At 41.2% G+C, this 19,552-nt stretch overlaps 1 long non-coding RNA gene across 1 annotated transcript; it reads left to right on the top strand.

The window, feature by feature from the left end:
* The first annotated feature begins 9,902 nt into the window (after positions 1-9,902).
* Positions 9,903-12,992, top strand: LOC129057631 (uncharacterized). Its single transcript, XR_008522258.1, has 3 exons — positions 9,903-9,957; positions 11,607-11,675; positions 12,439-12,992. It is a non-coding gene; the product is annotated as an uncharacterized LOC129057631 (long non-coding RNA).
* The last annotated feature ends 6,560 nt before the right edge of the window (positions 12,993-19,552 follow it).

Raw genomic sequence — 19,552 nt, 5'->3', positions numbered from 1 at the left:
TGGTGCAGGGATGGGGGGGCCCAGATTCCAAGGGCAGAGGAGGCAACACAGCCAAGGGGTGGGAGCTTCTGCAGTTGCAAGAAGAGGGTGATAATTGATGGAGGTGGAGCAGGTGTCTGTTTCTGTTCAACTGTTCCTGTTTCTTGTGAAGGTTTCAGGTTCTTTGGCCACATTTCTAAGTCTGGGTTTATGCCCAAGGCTACTTGTGCTTCCCCTCCCTGCAGCAGGTTCTGTGAAGTGGCTCTCAAGGCCATGGCCTGGAGATGGAAAATTCTACTGGAAATGGGCATCAGAGGGTCCCTTCTTCTCTCCCACACTGATGCCTTTTGCCTGCTCAGAAGTATCTGTCACATACAGACAAAGTGGTGTTCTCATGCTCAGAAAGGCAGGTATGGAGGCATCTGCCTGTCTCCCTCCAGATGAAGAAGAGGTGAGGTGTCTCCTCTGACAGGGATGTGGCAAGGCTGAAAACAGCAGCGAGGTGGATGGGAAAGCCAGTCCGTTGAGGAAGTATTAGGAGGAAATGAGAACCTGCTGAGAAGCCCAAAGATAGGAGGAGGAGGAGGAGGAGGAGGAGGAGGAGGAGGGGGAGGAGGAGGAGGTGGTGGTGGTGGTGGTCAAGAGTCTGGGGTCTGTGGGACACGGAAAAGTAGATTTTTCCTGATCCCACCCTTTAGGGGAGGCCAGTGTAGACTGACAGGACTGAGCCAGGGCCAAGTGGGGAAACTGGTTAATGAGTGGGGAGAGGGTGATACAGCCTGAGGGAGAAACCCAGTGAAGAGAAGGATCAAGGCTGAGCCACAAAAACCTGACTCTGTGTTCTTATTCAAGGGTGAAGGGTGTCCAAGACAGAGGTCAGACACCAACCGGAATTAGAACCAGTGGTGGTTGAGACGCCATGTCTGACTAGAGATATAGAGCCCATATGTTGAAAGTGGACCTCAGCTTCTTAGAGATCCCTCTTCTAAAATGATGCTTTAATAGTCTGGAGGGGTAATAGCATTGAGGTGGACAGGTTCAGTGGGATTGGGGAGGCGGGAGGCTAAGACGTCATGATAAGATGGGAAATGTCAGATGAGGAGTAGTTTCTGCTGACAACGAGATCCAGGAGGGAGATGAGGTGGAGGGAATGGACCTTGGAATGGGAAACCCAGGCATGGTTAAGGCTAGGTTGTTGGAGGGACATCTGGCGTGGACATTAGTGTGTGAAGAGGAAGCCTTGGAATCAGTGACCAAAAACCTAAAGGAATGTGAATCAGAGGCTTAGAAATTGTCCAATGCTGGGAGTAAAACTGGGAAAGGATTGGATGCCGCAAAGGGGTTGGTTTGGAGAAGAGGCCATTGAAAAATGGTGGTGGAGAGGAAAGAGCTTCAACTGGGTCACCGTCTTAGCCATCCCCTCTCCAGCAAAGTGTCTGGCCATTGGTCTGGGTACCCCACACCTAGGCTTTAGAGTCTTTCAATGTGGTCGGGAACCCAGTTCATAAATCACCCTTAGTCTTCAGGAGTCTTGCCAAGGAAATACTCTGTGAAGGCCTTGCTGAGGGTGCCAGGCACGGCCAGAGAAGATTCGGCTTTTGGGGGAATGTGGCTGAGTCAGGCATTCATTATCCTTTCAGGACCCTAGATGTAAACTGGAATCCCCTGTATTAGTTTGCTAGGGCTGCCATAATAACATAGCACAAACTAGAAGGCTTAAGGAACAGAGATTTAGCCTCTCACAGCTCTGGAGGCTGGAAGTCCAAGATCAAAGTGTCGGCAGGGTTGGTTCCTTCTGATGTCTTTGAGGGAAAGATCTGTTTCAGGCTTCTCTACTTGGCTTGTAGATGGGTGTTGTCCCTGTATACGTGTTTCTGTGTCCAAATTTCCCCCTTTGATAAGAGCTCCAGTATTGCTGGTTTAGGAGTCACCCTAATGATCTTGTTTTAGCTTGATTACCTCTATAAAGACCCTATCTCCAAATTAGGTCCCATTCTGAGATACTGGGTGTTAGAACTTCACCATACGAATGGAAAGGTGGCACAATTCAACCCATAACATTGCCCTCCATGGCAAGATTTCGTCACATTTCATCTTCCTAGGGTTGTCTGTTTTATAAAAATGAGTTTTCACAGTTGTCTGATTTATAGCCCTGCTTGTTTGGAAGGTAAAAGCAAGAGGTCACTTTCAAAAGAAATATGATCAAACTGCACACTGTTTATACATCAGGAGAATGGAGGCTCCTGAGGCTCCCAGCTCCATTTTCAGGACCTGAGCCACCCCCAGCCATCAGGGTGACCCCAGGAACAGATAGATGCATGAAGAGCATGAAGAACTCTCTCTCTCGTCTGCATCCCTCCACTCCCAGGTTGTCTGACACTCAAATATCTGAAGGGCCTGGCATATTGGAGCCAGCTCAGGCTGTCCATCTCAGGGATCAGACAAGGCCAATGAGGTTCCAGGCAGGACACTTCAGTCTCATTGGGACCATCTCATTCAGAGCATTTCAGTAACATCTGAGGAAGTTAGGAGATTGTAACTGAAAACTGACCCAGTCAAATTCTCTAGTTCTGGAGTCTGCGACCGGAGGCCCCTCAGTGCCAGGCTTGTTTCAGGACCAACAAATTGCCCAGGCCACAAATTGGGCAGCCTCCTGAGCCAGAGTAAGCTCTGAGACTCCAGCATAGCCATGTGGTAGAAGATTTATGGACAGAAAAAGGCAAGTGACCTACAGAAAACAGAAGCGAGTAACGAAATGGCTGGATTAGCTACAGGTTGGCATTTGCCTTATTTGAACACAGTTTGAACAGTTGGCTACATTTGGCCAAAACTCGGTGATTGGCACAAGTGTAGGCTATGGTCTGTTTACACCTCCGCTTGTTACAGTTCATGATGTACAGAGAAATCTTTAAGCCAAACTTAAACTATGTAAGGGGGCAGCTTTTGGCTAAACTTGATTTAACAGATCTTTCTTCTGTTTTAATATAGGCATTTATAGCTATTAATTTTACTACCTTAGTTGCAGTTCATAAATTTTGTGGTGTTGTATTTTTGTTTTCATTCATCTCAAAGTATTTTCTAATTACCCTTGTGATTTCTTCTTTGACTTATTGGTTATTTCAGCAGGGTGTTGTTTAATTTCCACATATTTAGTTATTTCTCTAATGTCTTGTGGTTAATTTCTAACTTAATTCCATTGTGGTCTGAGATCATAATTTGTATGATTTCAATTATTTTAAGTTTATTGAGGCTGGTTTTATGGCCTAGTTCATGATCTATCTTGGAGAATGTTCCATGTGCACTTGAGAAAAATGTACATTCTGCTGTTGTTGCGTAGTGTTTTCTACAGATATCTGTTAGGTTTGCTTGGTTAATAGTGCTGTTAGGGCTTTCTAGTTCCTTGTCATCCATGTTCCATAGAACATCCATGGTGTTCTATCCATTACGGAAAGTGGGCTGTGGAAGTCTGCAGCTATTGAGTTGTCTATTTCTCCCTTTAATTCTGTCTAATGTGTTTCGTGTATTTTGGGGCTCTGTTGTTAAGTATGAAATGTTAAATTTTTTATTTTCCTGATAAATTGACCCTTTTGTTGTGAAAAAATATCTTTTTTTTTTAGCCCTAGTAACATTTTTTTTTTTTGTTTTAGAGTCTATTTTATCTGATATCAGTATAGCAACTCCTACTGTCTTATGACTGCTATTTGCATGGTATATCTTTTTTCCTCTGGTTTTATTTTCAATCTATATATATATATAATCTTATATATAATACCTGTCTTTTAAAGAGGCTGAGAAAAGAATGGAGAACAAGTATATATTTAGCAACTTTCTTATTTAACACTTTTGTGTCTCTTCATGTCTTCCTGTGGATTTGAATTACCATCTTGTATCATTTCTTTAATATAATTTTGTATCCCCCCAACTTCCTTTGCATTGTTATTGGTAAATATATTACATTTCTGTAAGTTATAAATTCAACAATACAATAATATATGTTGTTTTATACAATTGCTTAATCAGTATAGAGAAGAAACATGCAATTACCTTATCTTTTAGAATTACTGACATAATTACTACATAATTACTCAATGCTACACAAACCTTCACTGGTCCACTCTGTTTCCTTGTGTGGATTAGAATTATTCTTAGCCCTCACCTGTTTTCAGTCTGAGGGACTTCCTTTAGTATTTCCTGAAAGGTCTGCTAGCAATGAATTTTTTGTTTCTGTTTATCTGGGAATGCCTTTGTTTTGCCTTCAATTTTGAAAGATAGTTTGGCTGGATATAAGATACTTAGTCAACAGAATTTTTGTTTTGTTTTGTTTTTCTTTCATACCCTACCTTCTGGCCTTAATGTTTCTCATGAGAATTCAGATGTTAATCTTATTGAGGGTCCCTTGTATGTGATGAATCGTTTTTCTCTTGCTGCTTTCAATTCTTATCCTTGGCTTTCAATATTTTAACTGTGTGTCTGTATGTACGTTTCTTTGTGTTTATTCTACTTGGGCTTTATTGAGATTTACATACATATAAATTAATAATTTTAATCAAACTTGAGACAATTTTAGCCATTAATTCTTTGAATATATTTTCTTTCTTTCTTCCTTCTTCTTCTTCTTTTTTTTTTTTTCTGAGATAGAGTCTCGCTCTGTTGCCCAGGCTGGAGTGCAGTGGCATGATCTCAGCTCACTGCAACCTCCACCTCCCAGATTCAAGTGACTCTCCTGCCTCAGCCTCCCAAGTAGCTGGGATTACAAGCACGTGCCACCACGCTTGGCCAATTTTTGTATTTTTAGTAGAGACGGGGTTTCACCATGTTGGCCAGACTGGTCTCGAACTCCTGACTTCAAGTGATCCACCCACCTCAGCCTCCCAAAGTGCTAGGATTACTGGCATGAGCCACTGCACCCGGCCTATTTTCTGTCTCTTTTTATGTCCTCTACTTCAGAGACTCTCCTTGCACATATATGTTGACACTTAATTGTGTCCTACTTTTTCCTGAGGCTCTGTTCATGTTCATGTTTCTTCACTGTTTTTTCTATCTGTTCTTCACACTGCATAATCTCAGTTGGTCTATTTCATATTTATTGAATTTTTCTTGTGTCAGCACAAATATTATTGAGCCCTTCTAGTGAAATTTTCATTTTTGTCATAGTACTTTTCAACTCTAGAATTTCCTTTTCCTTTTTTTCTTAAATTGCCCCTATTAGGATGGTGACTCCTCTTCCTGCCTGTAAACTAAAAATAAAATCCTAAGCCTCCCAACTAACTGAATGAAGCTCCTCTTGGCCGAGGGGACTCCAGAAAAGCCTTCAAAACTGAATTCCTAGCCAGGAAGGGAGGTTGGACACACCTCATTATGCCCCACTCCCTTTTGGAGTTTAGGCAAAGATGACCTGGCATATATGTTAAAATAGAGACCGTAAGACTGACAGAACAGACTCTTTGTGGCTATACGATACCAAATCATAAACAAGACCTAAGGCCATACAAGGGAAAAGTTAAGCCTACAAATTATAAAATCTCATTAAATGTTGAAATGTTTTTGAGAAGGAGTCTCACTCTGTTGCCCAGGCTGGAGTGCAATGTCACAATCTCAGCTCACTGCAACCTCCTCCTCCCAGATTCAAGCAATTCTCCTGCCTCAGCCTCCTGAGTAGCTGGGACTACAGGTGTGTGCCACCATGCCTGGCTAATTTTTGTATTTTTAGTAGATAAGGGTTTTGCCATGTTGGCCAGACTGGTCTCGAACTCCTGACCTCAGGTGATCTGCCTGCTTTGGCCTCCCAAAGTGCTGGGATTACAGGTGCAAGCCACCACACCCAGCCTAAATGTTGTTGTTTTTTTTTTTTTTAAATTAACCTGATACAATGTGGCTTACTTTCCAACCTGACTGTGGTATAGCATCACATGACCTACAGAAGACCTCCTTATCGTAATGCAAGTATTCCTTTGTACTGACTTCAAGTCTTTAGGCAAAGCTTAACTCTCTCAACCAATTGTCAATAAGACCTAAGGCCCGCCCATGACTTGTAATCCCCTGCTTTGAGATGTCCTGCCAAACCAATGTATATCTTCCATAAACTTACCTATGATTCCTGCCTCCCTAAAATGTATAAAACCAAACGGTAAACTGACTGCCTCAGGACCACTTACTCAAGGCTTGTTAGGTTTATGTTTTCTCCAGCCTGTGGTCACTCATATTGGCTCAGAATAAACCTCTTTAAAATATGTTAGAGTTTGGTTTTTCCATTAACATGCCTGATGATCCCTTGGTACAAGAAGCCAATATGCCCTGGAAAGAGCTATAACTTATAATTCAGTGAGCCTCTCTTTGTATTCCCTTGAAAGTATTCTTTTTTGGAAACCAAGACCAGTAAACACCCACAATTCAGATATGCCAGGATGGGATGCACACATTTTTCATATGAGGATACTCCCACTGCTACCTATTTGGTTACCAATCCATGTATCTACCTACTGAGCACACGTGACACTGAATTAGAGTATCCCCTGCATCCTGGAAGATGACACACCATCCTCACACCAGTGCCTAAGCTGTGCCTACAACAGACCATTTAAATAGTTTGGATGTTTGTCCCGCATGTTCTCACTCATAGGTGGGAATTGAACAATGAGATCACTTGGACAGGGGATGGGGAACATCACACACCGGGGCCTGGCATGGGGTGGGGGCAGAGGGGAGGGATAGCATTAGGAGATATACCTAATGTAAATGGCGAGTTAATGGGTGCAGCACACCAACATGGCACATGTATACATATGTAACAAACCTGCACGTTGTGCACATGTACCCTAGAACTTAAAGTATAACTAAAAAAATAATAGTTTGGATGTTTGTCCCTTCCAAACCTCATGTTGAAATGTGATCCCCAATGTTGGAGGTGGGGCCTAGTGGGAGGTGTTTGGGTCATGGGGGCTGGCCTTATGAACGGCTTTGTGACCTCCCAATGGTAGTGAGTGAGTTCTCGCCAACATGACAGCTGGGGTTATTTACAACAGCCTGGCATCTTTCTTGTGGCATCTTTCTTGCTCCCTCTCTTGCCATGTGATACACTGGTTCTCCCTGCCTTCCACAGTGAGTAAAACTTTCTGAGGCCTCGTCAGAAGCAGATGCTGGCACCGTGCTTCTTGTACAGTCTGTAGAACCATGAGCCAAAGAAACTTCTTTTCTTTATAAACTACCCAGTCTCGGGTATTCCTTTATAGCAATGCAAAATGGACTAACACAGAAACCACTCCATCACTCCATCAGGTGGGCAGTTTTTGGATGGAGTTTAAATACGATATAATAGAATGCCCATTAAAAATAATTTCTGTCTCTTTATTGAAAATTCTCTTTTTAGTGAGGCATTGTTATAATACTCTCCTTTAATACTTTAGACAAAATGTCCTTGATTTCATTGGACATATTTATAATAGCTGATTTGAAATCTTTGTCTAAGAAGTTCAATATCTGGACCTCCTCACAGATAATTTTGTTGATTGCTTTTATTCCTGAATTGGGACCATATTATCCTGTTTGGAAAGTCCTATAACTTTCACATGCTTCATAGTTATTTTGTTGAAAACTTGATATTTTAGATAATGTATTATAGTGATCTGGATACTAACTCTCTTCCCTCTCCCACTCCGCACCGTTGCCACCTGAATTGATGTCATTGTTGCTTTCTTGGTCATTTATTCATTTGTTTAGTGACTTGGCTGAACTAACTCTGTGACGTCTGTTTTCTATGCATTGCGCAGCCTCTAATGTCCTTGCTCCAGTTGGTTTGCTTTATTTTATCTTTTAGCCTAGCTATTTAGGGCTTGCTCGAGGTCATGATAACATAGTTATTGGTGAGAGGTTGTGCTTAAGTCCTCTTAATCTGTTAGATTTTTTTAACCCTTTACTGTGTGTGACTTGGAGGCTGCTATCAGTTCAAGGAGTGTATGCATTGCCCCATGTTCAGCCAAGGAGTAGTAGCTTGGATGTCCCTTCTGACCACTGCTGAGAAGGCCTAATCTTGGGTATGCATACAGTCATCCAGACTGCCAGACGTGCATGTGATTTTATTTCTAATCCTAGCTTCCTAGGAGTTTCCCCTGGATAGAGAAATTTGTTCAGCCAGCGTTTGGTCAGGGTTTGTGATTAGGTTTGTTGTGAGGCTTCTGCACATTGGACGATGGGTTTCTGTGCAGCCTTGAGTGGTTTTAGTCTGCCTCACACATTGCTCTGATTACTCCTGAATGGGGATGGTCCATGCCCACAGCCTTCCCAACCCCAAGGGTTGGCTGTGATCTCAGGAGGGCTCTTTTTGGTTGTCTCTTTCGTGGGTTCTCATGATTAGATATCTGGTTGCTTTGCTGTTTTGCTTATTGCAACCAGTATCATGGATCTGGAGGGGCCTTTTAATTGTTCTCCACCAAGATCCCCACTGTGTTTGGTAAAGCTCTGGCATGGTATCCTCCATGATCTGCTCCAAATAAAGTCAGTCTTTTCAGGCAGAGCTGCAGAGCTCTTTGTCTTTAAGGAACCCCTAGAACAGAACCTCAGCACCACTGCACAGGAGCTAGGTGGTGAGGAATGTCTAGCTGCCTATTTTTCCTAGAGAGACACCTCTGCTCTGCCAGTGGTCACTCGAGGAATGGTAGTGGCCCCTGATATTCTTGGATTGCCCCTCCACGTGTGCAACTTCCAGCCTCGGAGAAAGCTGTGGTTGCACCTAGTGTAAAAGCTTCTGCCCCATGCATAGGGGCTGGACAGAGGGGAAGGAGCCTCAGACTCTTGGCCACATCCACCAGGAGCTGGAGTTGAGCTCTTGCAACATAGGGACAGCAGTGGTGGGGAGTGGGTTAGAAATGCCAGTTGCTGCCCTTCCTGGGGTCCAAATGTAGCCCTGTTAGGTACCTGCGACAAAGGGAGCCCTCATCTTCTTATCTGTGCTGGCTTGGACAGAGCACCTGGAGTAGAGCTTTCCTAAGAGGGAGCTGGCAGGGAGAGTGGGGAGGGAGCAGGTCATGGCTCCAATACCACAGCCTTACACTGTTCTTACTGGGATTTAGTTGATTTCTTGAATATATATACATATTTTTTAAATTTTCTGTATGCCTTTCTGGCAGTTTTCAGAGACTTTTAAATAATTGTTGTTTTTGTTATTTTTAAATCTTCTCCTGTTCACTGGTTGTTTTGTTGGGAAGAGGGGTGTGGATCTCCTTATCCTTCCTGGGAAGTTTCCAGGTTCTGGCTTTTGCATTATTTTCAGACTATTCCCCCTCCCCCAGTTGGACATAACCCTGTTTTTATTTAAAGGGCCTTCACTAGTGTCAAGGCTGGGACAAGTCAAGGTGAAGGTCACAGTGAGTCACATCCTGGGGCTGCACTTTTCTTGTCCAGCCTCTTTAGACTTGCTTTGCAGATAAGGCAAGAGAAACACATGCATGGCTCAGGTTTTACAGCCAAGTTTCTTGCTTGCTTTTTAATGCTTAGCGTGGCGAGGTGGTTAAGAGCAGCAACTCAAGCTGGTTTGACAGGGTTCACCTCCGATTTGACCACGGGTTTGCTGTAGGGCCTTGAGCAAGCCACTTCCAACTCCCTGGGCTTCCATGTCCTTGCCACAGACAGGCAAGGAGGGCAGATATGATGGTGACTCTCCCCATTTTATTAATGGAACAGAGGCTCAAAATGTCACTTGTGCTGCCCCAGAGTCACAAAGTTATAGATGGAGTAGCAGAAATTAAATCTAGCCTTGCTGAGCCTGAACTATTCTGGCTGGCATTCTGAAGAATGCCCTGAGAAGGTCTTGGTCTTGCATGGAAGATGAGGACCCTGAAAAGTCAAGTCATTGGCCTGAGGTCACAATGGCAGCTGGTGGTGGAGCTAGGCCAAGCTCAGGTCCCATGGCAACCAGTGTGGTGTTCTTTATGAAAAGGACATTGTCTCCCCAAGGGGCTCTGGGTCTGGAGAGGTTGCTGGATTGTGAGTTTCTTAGGGGAAAGGTTGGCATGGGGGAGAGTTGAGGATTCTAGTGAGCCCATGCCCCAGGAGGGTAGATGCTCAAGGGGTCTACGAGGCTTCTAGTGTCATGGTCCAGCACTTGGGCTCTGGTGTCATAACTGAGTCCAAATCCTCCTTGCACTTCTGCTTCCCAGCTGTGTGACTTTGAACAAATTACTAGACTTTTCTGACCCTCACGCTACCCACCTGTGAAGTGGATATACGCAAAGTACTTAATACAGAGCTCAGCATCTGGTTAGCTCTTCTGTTTAGTCGAAGTCAATCCACAATCATGTACTGGGGACATGCTGTGTATTAGAGCCCTTGTTAGGTAACAAAGACTCAGTGGACTGGACAGACACGATCACTGCTCTCATGGAAAGTGGCTAGGAAGCTGGGTGGGGAACACTGGCAGTAAGTAGTTAGCTATGAGCATGGTGAGCATTACAACAGAGAAAGTGGTAGATGCTGCGGATTTTATGGGACTGGACCTTCCTCCAAGTCTGGGGGTCAGGGCAGTCTTCCCTGAGGCAGTCAGAGGGGAGAGTTGAAGGAAGAGTTGCACTTGGTATTGGGAGAGGGCCTGGCCCTTGAGTAGCAGCAGCAGCCCCTCCAGGCAGAACCAGGCACCGGGGGCTGCATTTAGCAGAGGCCATGGAGGATGGTGGTCCCCAGCAGCAGTGATTGGTGCAGCAGGGGTTTCTGTCCTCTGTCTCTTGACAGCCCTCATCAATGAGGTGCATATTCCACTCCTGGCAAAGCTCTCAATTTGCAAGTTTTCTGTCATTGTCCACAAAGCAAAGGATTTTTCATTTACTTGAGATAAATAGCTGCTCCAAGTGACGTAACAGACCCAGTTGGCACTACCCTGAGTGGAAAATGTAGCTCAAGACTTCCCTTGTTTGTGTGTTTCTTGGAGGCAGGTTGACTGCTCTCTTGTCTTTAAAAAGACTCTTTAGAGAGCTTATTGTCTAAGAGAGGGGCATGTAGGCAACCACCCAGGAAGTTCTGTGGGGGCATTCCAGGGATGTGTGTGTGTGTGTGAGAGAGAGAGAGAGAGAGAGAGAAAGAGAGAAAGAGAAACCAATGTAACATCCCTACATCCTTGCCCCCGGCCCCCATCATGCCTGGTCACAGGGATGACCTACTTTAATTATTGGAGGGTATGGAACCAAAAGGGATCCCAGAGGCAAATAGCTCTTTAATGGTAGTTGCAGCTAAAAATGAAAGCAACCCTCAGATCTGGCAGGGACAGACACTCAGACATTCCACTGAACCTGGTCCACCTCCTCTCTAGACCTGGCACAGAGATTGCCTGATGGCTCTAGACTGCGGTCTGATGAAAGAGAAGGAGGCCCCAAAGACCCAGGCTTTGAGGGGGATTCAAGAATTAAGAGAGGACTCCCTCTTTCTGTGCCTCAGTTTCATCATCTGTAAAAAATAGAACAGTATCACAATGAGTTGGTATGAAGATGAAATGAGTCAATACAACTAAAGTGCTTAGAAGAGTGCCTGGCACATAGTGAACACTTGATAAATGCTATTGTTAGTTTGTTGTTGTCATTATCGTTTTGCTGTAGTCATTATGCCAACCTTTACCCTCTCCCCTCCTTTCCATTAACACTGTCAAGCTTAGAGGCATAGGGAGGGGGGTCAATGGCTTTCATCTGAGCAAGTGCAGCCCGAAAAGGCCAATCCAGGTAAGAGGGATCCCACAGACTGAGCCTCCCTGGAGTCTGTAATGACAACACCTTGTAGCCTCTAACTAGCTCTAAGCCCAGAACAGAAGCTAAGACATTTGCACCCTCAAAACACATCACTGAGCTCAGAGCTCAGAGACCCTACTGGGTCTGGGTAGGGATGTATGAAGCACCACAGTGGCCATCCACAGGGAAACAGAGAGAGTAACACTGGAGGCCGGGAGCCACAAGAGCAAGCCCCTTGCTATTGGAGGAAACAGGAGACAAACCGAGTTCACACTTGAATTTCTAAACTCCTGAGAGTAAATTTTGTTTCGATTTATACCATGCAGTTCTTAGCATCAGACTTAGCTCTCCTACCTGACTCAGAACATTTTGATTTACAAATTGGAAAATAAATGGGTTTGCACATCCTGGGCCTGTCTTGCAAACCACTGCAAAAAATTCTTCATCAGTGGTTTCAGCTCTTAGCCACTTCACCTGCATTTGGGCTGCTCTGTGCATTAGAGGTGAATAAATCATATTTGAAAGAGCTCTATTCCTACCGCTACATCCTGTACTACATTCTCCTGGATGTGCGGACTGTGTATTTTGTTAAAATTAGTTGGGGAGGATGTAGTATGTTTGACAGGTCAGTGGATTCTTGCTGGAATCCACTCCTTACCCAGAATGCTAAGCCTTTTCTCACACACTACCCACTGCCCCAACTCTGGACCTTGTTCCCTCTTGAGCCTCTCTCAGCCTGTCCTTCTTTCTTTTGCAGCTGACCACCCTCCCTCCTGTTCCAGCAGAGGCCTACTTTGCAATATTCTTGGGGAGCAAATCTCAGATTCAACAGACTTTGCCTCCCAGCCTTTGAGATCAGCAGGCTTCGTGGATGGCTGCCTGGGTATAGATCTTCCCCTAAATAACTCTCAAGACCCAAGCTTTCCAGCATTTAGTGACTTTTTTTTTTTAAATTTTTTTCTCTTTTTTTCGATGTGTTCAAAATTTTATTTTACTTATTTATATTTTATTTTCCATAGGTTTTGGGGGGAACAGGTGGTATTTGGTTACATGAGTAAGTTCTTTAGTGGTAGTTTTTGAGATTTTGGTGCACCCATCACCTGAGCAGTATACATTGAATCCAATTTGTAGTCTTTTATCTCTCACCCCCTTTCCACCCTTTCCCCCTGAGTCCCCAAAGTCCATTGCCCAAATATTTTGGCATAAATTTAATAAAAGATGCACAAGAGCTCCGCACTGAAAGCCTCAAAACATTACTGACAGAAATTAAAGAATACCTAAATAAATGGAGATAATATGTTCATGGATTGGAAAGTTCAAGATTATTGAGATGTCATTTCTCCCTAACCTAGCAATTTTTTGTTTTTGTTTGGTAGAAATTGATGAACCAAGTCTATAATTCATATGGAAATCAAACAGACCTAAAATAGCAGACAATTTTAAAAATAAGTTGGAGGGTATATATTACTTGATTTGAAGGCTTACTATAAAGCTACAGAATCGAAATGGTATGATAGTAACATATAAATTGACAAATAGACAAATGAAGCAAAATATAATCCAGATATAGACAAATGCATGTATGGTCAACTGATTTTTAACAACAGAAAAGCAATGTAATAGGGAAAGGAAGTTTTTTATTAAATGGTGCTAAAACTGAACATTTATGTGGTGGGGATAAGCTGGATCCCTACCACACATCATATACAAAACCTATTAAAAGTGGATTGCAGATCTGAATATAAGTGATAAAACTATAAGACTTCTAGAATAAAGCATAGAAGAATATCACGACCTGGGGGTAGGCAAAGATATGTTGAAAATGAACGTCATCAAAACAAAAAACTTCTGCTCCAAAAAAAGCACCATAGACTGGAAAAAATAGTCCCAATCCATATATCTGACAAAAAGTACTGTTTCTAGTATATATAAAGAACTCCTATGACTCAATATTAAAAAAACAAACTCCATTTTTTTTTAAAAGAAGCAAAAGTCTTGAACAGATACTTTACAAAGAAAGATATACAGATGGTCAATAAACATGTGAAAACTGTTCAACATCTTTAGTCATCAGGGAAGTGCAAATTAAACCATAGTGACATACCACTACTTACCCACTATAATGGCTATAATTACCAAGTCTTACAACACTGGTGACTGGAGAGAAGGCAGAGCAACTGGGACTTTCATTCATGACTGATGGGAGTGTAAGATGATTAAACTACTTTGGGAAACTCTTTGACAGTTTCTTATAAAAGTTAAACATATATTTCTCTTATGCTCCAGCAAATGCCATTTCTAGGTATTATATCAAGAGAAATAAAAAACATATGTCCACACACAAAAAAAGACAAGCACAGAATGTTCATACCACTTTTATTCATTATTGTCAAAAACTAGAAACAATTGAAATGTCCATCAAATGAATGAATGATATCTACAATATTCATACAAAGCAATAGTACTCAGTGATAAAAGGAATAAACTACAAGTAGACTCAACAAAATGCATAAATCTCAAAGCATTATGGTGAACAAAAGAAGCTAGATACAAAAGAGTATATTCTATCTGATTTCATTTATATGACGTTCTAGAACAGGCACAACCAATCTATGGTGATTGTCAATTAGTGATTGTCTTAGTCTGTTATGATTGCTATATAACAGAATGCCACACACTGGTTGGCTTACAAACAGAAACTTATTTCTCATAGTTCTAGAGGCTGGGAAGTCCAAAATCAGAGTGCTGGCAGATTCTGTGTCTGACGAGATCCTGCTTCCTGGTGCATAGATGGCACCTTCTCCCTGTGTCCTCACATGGAGGAAGGGATGATGGACTTTATCACCTCCCAAAGGCCTCACCTCCTCCATCACTTTGGGAATTAGGTTTTAATACATAAATGTCAGGGGGGACATAGATATTCAGTCTACAGCCTTGATGCCTTTTGTGGGCAGAATACATGGGAGTTTGACTGAAAGGGAGATACAAGTTTACTTTCTTGTAAACTTCTACTCCTGCTCTGAAACTTGCCTTGGTCTCTTCTTTTGTCTAATATTTTCCTTTTTTGTAGTATACTTATATGACTTTGGTATCCAGGTAAATTGAGTTAGAGAATATTTACCCTTTTATTTTCTAAAAAACATTTGTGTAAAATCTTATTTATACACGTAAATGATGTGTTATTTCATCCTTAGATTCTTGGTATAATTGAACCATGAAGCCATGTGAGTGTGGGGTTTTCTTTGAAGGAAAGCTTTTAGTTACAAGTTCAATGTCTTTAGAAAATAAGGGAAAATTTGATTCTTCTATTTCTTTTTAGTTCAGTTTAATTGTATGTCTTTCAAGGAATTTGTTAATTTTGTATATTTAAAATATCAATAATTTATATTGAATTTGTTGGTATAAATTTCCTCTGACTTTTTTTTTTAATGCCTGTAGGGTTTATAGTGATGGTTCCTCTTAAATTCCTGAGATTGGCAATTTTTCTCTCTCTCTTTTAAAATGAGTCTTGTTATGGAGTTACCAATATTATTAATATTTTTTTAAAAAACAACTTTTTATGTTATTGATTTTCCTATTGTTTTTCCTTTCCTTATGTTCTTTTCCTATTTTTATTACTTTTTTCTACTTTTTTCTGTTAAATCTTCTCTTTTTCCCCCTAACTTCTTGATGTAGCATCTTATACTGTCAGTTTTAAACCCTTTTTTCTCATATAATTATTTAATATTATATATTTCCCTCTAAGCATTCCTTTAGCTGCATGCCACAAATTTTAATATTCAATATTTTATTATTTATTTTAAAATATTTCTAATTTCTCTTGTGACTTCTTCTTTGACATATAGAATAGTTAGAAATATGTAGCTTCAATTCCAAATATTTGGAGATTTAGGATATTATTTTAATATTAATCTTCAATTTCATTCTGTTGTGGTCAAGGAAGATGATCCTTACGATTTCAACACTTTAAAATGTATCAAGACTTTTTTAAATGGTCCCATATATCATCCATCTTAGTGAATGTTTCATGTGTGCCTGAAATGAATGTGTATGGAGTGAGACATTGTGTTCTATAAATGCCAATTAAATGTTGACATTGTTATTTAAATTTTTTGTCTTTTTTCTATTAATTATTCACAGATGAGCATAAACATATATAACTGTGATTTTGAATTTGTCTATTTCTCTCTTTAGTGCTGTCCATTTTTTTCTGAAGGTATTCTGATGCTCTTTTATTAAGAGTATACACAAATAGGATTTTTATGTCTCTTGATGACCCTTTTTTCATTTTATCTCTTTATCTCTAGCAATAGTTTTTGAAGTTTGCCTTGACATATTATATTGACTTATAAGTGACTTATATTGAAGGAGTGGCCTGCCTCTCCACAGCTGTGGGTGTTACTCATTGGGTGGGACGAGAGACTGAGAAAAGAAAGAGACACAGAGACAAAGTATAGAGAAAGAAAAGTGGGCCCAGGGGACTGGCGCTCAGCATATGGAGGACCCGTGCCGACACTGGTCTCTGAGTTCCCTCAGTATTTATTGATCATTATCTCTACCATCTCGGAAAGGGGGATGTGGCAGGACAATAGGGTAATAGTGGGGAGAGGGTCAGCAGGAAAACATGCGAACAAATGTCTCTGTGTCATAAACAAGGTTAAGAAAAAGGTTCTGTGCTTTGATGTGCACATACATAAACATCTCAGTGCATTAAAGAGCAGTATTGCCGCCAGCATGTCTCACCTTCAGCCCTAAGCCAGTTTTCTCCTATCTCAGTAGATGGAATATACAATTGGGTTTTACACCGAGACATTCCATTGCCCAGGGACGAGCAGGAGCCAGATGCCTTCCTCTTATCTCAACTGCAAAGAGGCCTTCCTCTTTTACTAATCCTCCTCAGCACAGACCCTTTACGGGTGTCGGGCTGGGGGACGGTCAGGTCTTTACCTTCCCACTAGGCCATATTTCAGACTATCACATGGGGAGAAACCTTGGACATTACCTGGTTTTCCTAGGCAGGGGTCCCTGTGGCCTTCTACAGTGTTTTGTGTCCCTGGGTAGTTGAGATTAGGGAGTGGTGATGAGTTTTAACAAGCATGCTGTCTTCAAGCATTTGTTTAACAAAGCACATCCTGCATAGCCCTAAATCCATTAAACCTTGAGTCGACACAACACATGTTTCTGGGAGCACAGGGTTGGGGGTAGGGTTACAGATTAACAGCATCTCAAGGCAGAAGAATTTTTCTTAGTACAGAACAAAATGGCATCTCTTATGTCTACTTCTTTCTACATAGACACAGTAACAGTCTGATATCTCTTTCTTTTCCCCACATTATATTAATAACTACTCATGTTTTCTTATAATTGGTGATTGAAAGATATATTTTTCTCTATCTTTTACTTTTAATTCCTCTGTACCTTTGGTTTTAAAGTGTGTGTCTAGTAAATAGCATATGATCAAATCTCTTCTTTTTATCCAGTCTGACAAGCTCCACTTTTTAATTGAAACGTTTAACCAACTTTCCTACTTGTTTTCTATTTATCCCATCCATTCTTTGGTTGTTCCACCCCCTTTCCTCCCTTCTTTTGAATTAATTGAATAAATTTTAGTATTTCATTATATCTACTCTTTGGGTTGACTTTGGGTTTTATAGTGGTTTCACTAGAGATTAAAATATATATCCTTAACTTATCCCAGTCAATCTTTACTTAGTATTATACTTCATGTAAAATGTAAAAATTCAATAATAATATTCTTCCATTTTTATCCTTCCCATCTTTGTGCTATTTTTCCTACATTTTAATTCTAAATGTTCTACCAACCCTATTGTATATTCTTATTTTTTTTCATTTCTCTTCAGTCAAATGAATTTTCTTCAACATTTCTGGTAGTACAGTGTATCAACAAATTTTTTCAGCTTCTGTTTAGTTTGAAAATCTCTTTCACTTTATTTCTTAAAGTTATATTTGCTGGAAGAATTCTAGATTGCTTTTTTTTTCCTTAGCACTTTAAAGATGCCTTTCCGTTTTCAGTTACTCTTATTGTTCTCCTCTATACATTGTGTCTCATTTCTCTGACTGATTTAAAAATTTTCTGTCTTTGGTGTTCAGACATTTTACTGAGATATCCCGAGATGTAGTCTTTTTTTGTTTATAATACTCAGGATTTGTTGAATCCGTTGAATCTGAACTTGTTAGTTTGACATATTCCATCAAATCTGGAAAAAATTCTGTCAGTATATTTTCAATACTTTTTGCTGTAAAATCTCTTGCCTCGCCTTCTGAGACTGTAATTACATACAATAAAAATATTAACTTATCTGTTGAGAGTTCTGTTTCTTATATCCACATTTTCTTTATAAATCCTTGAACAAATATGTAACAGCCCTTTAAGATTTCTTGTCTGTTAATTCCATTATCTGTGTCATCTCAGTATCTGTTTCTATTGATTGTTTTCCCCAGTATTAGATCATATTTCCTACTTCTTTATTTTTGTAGTGAATTTTTATTGTGTGCTCTACATTGTGAATGCAATATTGTTGAGGGCCTAAATTAAATTTTCTTCCTTGAAAGAATGTTGAGTTTTATTTTGGCAGGAAGTTAATTTACTGGCAAAACAGGTTGGTTTTAGGCTTTGGTAGCTCAGGCTGCAGTAGCCCCTACTTTGGAGCATAGCTTTTCAGCAATCTTAACTGAATACCTAGAATTCTTCCATCTGTAGCAAGGCTTCTTCCCTTGGGCTGATCAGACCTCCAAAGTTTCCAAGCACTATGCCTTCTCTGGAATCTTCATGCATTTCTCAGTTCCCAGAAGTTGTTCTGTCTCAGGCCTTGTGGAATTTCATGTTTACATGTGTAGTTTAGTATTTGTCCATAGACTCAAGACGTCATTATACAAATTTCTGGATAACAGGTTTCTTGCATGCTTCCTCTTCTTTGGTATCCTCTCTCTCAAATTCCAGCTGCCTCATCAGCACTGAACTAATATTTTTTCTCCACTCAGGCAGAATGCTGCTGTGTAGTTCGGTTCCACTTTCATGTCACAATTTAGAATATGCTCTCAGGCACGAATCTGGCATAAATGTGACATCATTCCATGTGTTCTTTCAAGGGCCACAGCCCCACACTATCTGTTGTACAATGGCTGAAAAGAGTTGCTTCCATTTTTCTCTCAGTTTTGTAGTTGTTTATGGCGAGACTGTAAGTCTGATACCCAACATTGCATCATGGACTGACTGGAAGCCTCCAGTGGACCCCCCATTTTACAGAAGGGAATGTGGAGGCTTAGCAACCTCTTCTGTTTTGCCCAGTCAATATCACTCAAGCGATGGGTGTCAGAATGCTGACCAGAGCCCTGATTTTTACCTCTCCTTTTAGGTCTCTCTCTGCCACATTTCGTGTTATATCAGAGCATGGGAATCCCGGAAATGAGTCTCCTGTTCTCGTCCCTGCTGTGTCCTGTGCTCATGCTTCAATCTTTTGGAGACTTTTAGATAGCAAAGTGCACCAGCCGGGGTTCTGGGTCTGCCAGACCTCGGTGGGAATCAGATCCTCCACTTAGCAGCTGATTGACCTTAGATGAGTTTCTTCATATTCTTACCCACATTTGTTATCTTTAACAGGCGGGTAAAAACACTAACTGTTGGAGGGGTTTGCAATGATCAAATGTTCCATACTCAGAATGTGCCTGCTGTAGAGGTTTGCTCCATAGAGGTGAGCATATCACAGTGTGACTCTGGGAACTGAGGGTGGGTGACTGACAAATGCTCTGCTTTCTCTCTCCATGCACGTGGTGAGCTTGAGTTATTTTGTTTATTAAAGCATTTTGTGGCAATGGCACTTAATGAGTCCCAGGTGTTATTAATATCTCTG

The sequence above is a fragment of the Pongo abelii genome, chromosome 12 (genome assembly GCF_028885655.2).
Source record: "Pongo abelii isolate AG06213 chromosome 12, NHGRI_mPonAbe1-v2.0_pri, whole genome shotgun sequence".
Lineage (NCBI taxonomy): Eukaryota > Metazoa > Chordata > Mammalia > Primates > Hominidae > Pongo > Pongo abelii.
This window is presented reverse-complemented; position numbering and strand designations above follow the sequence as displayed.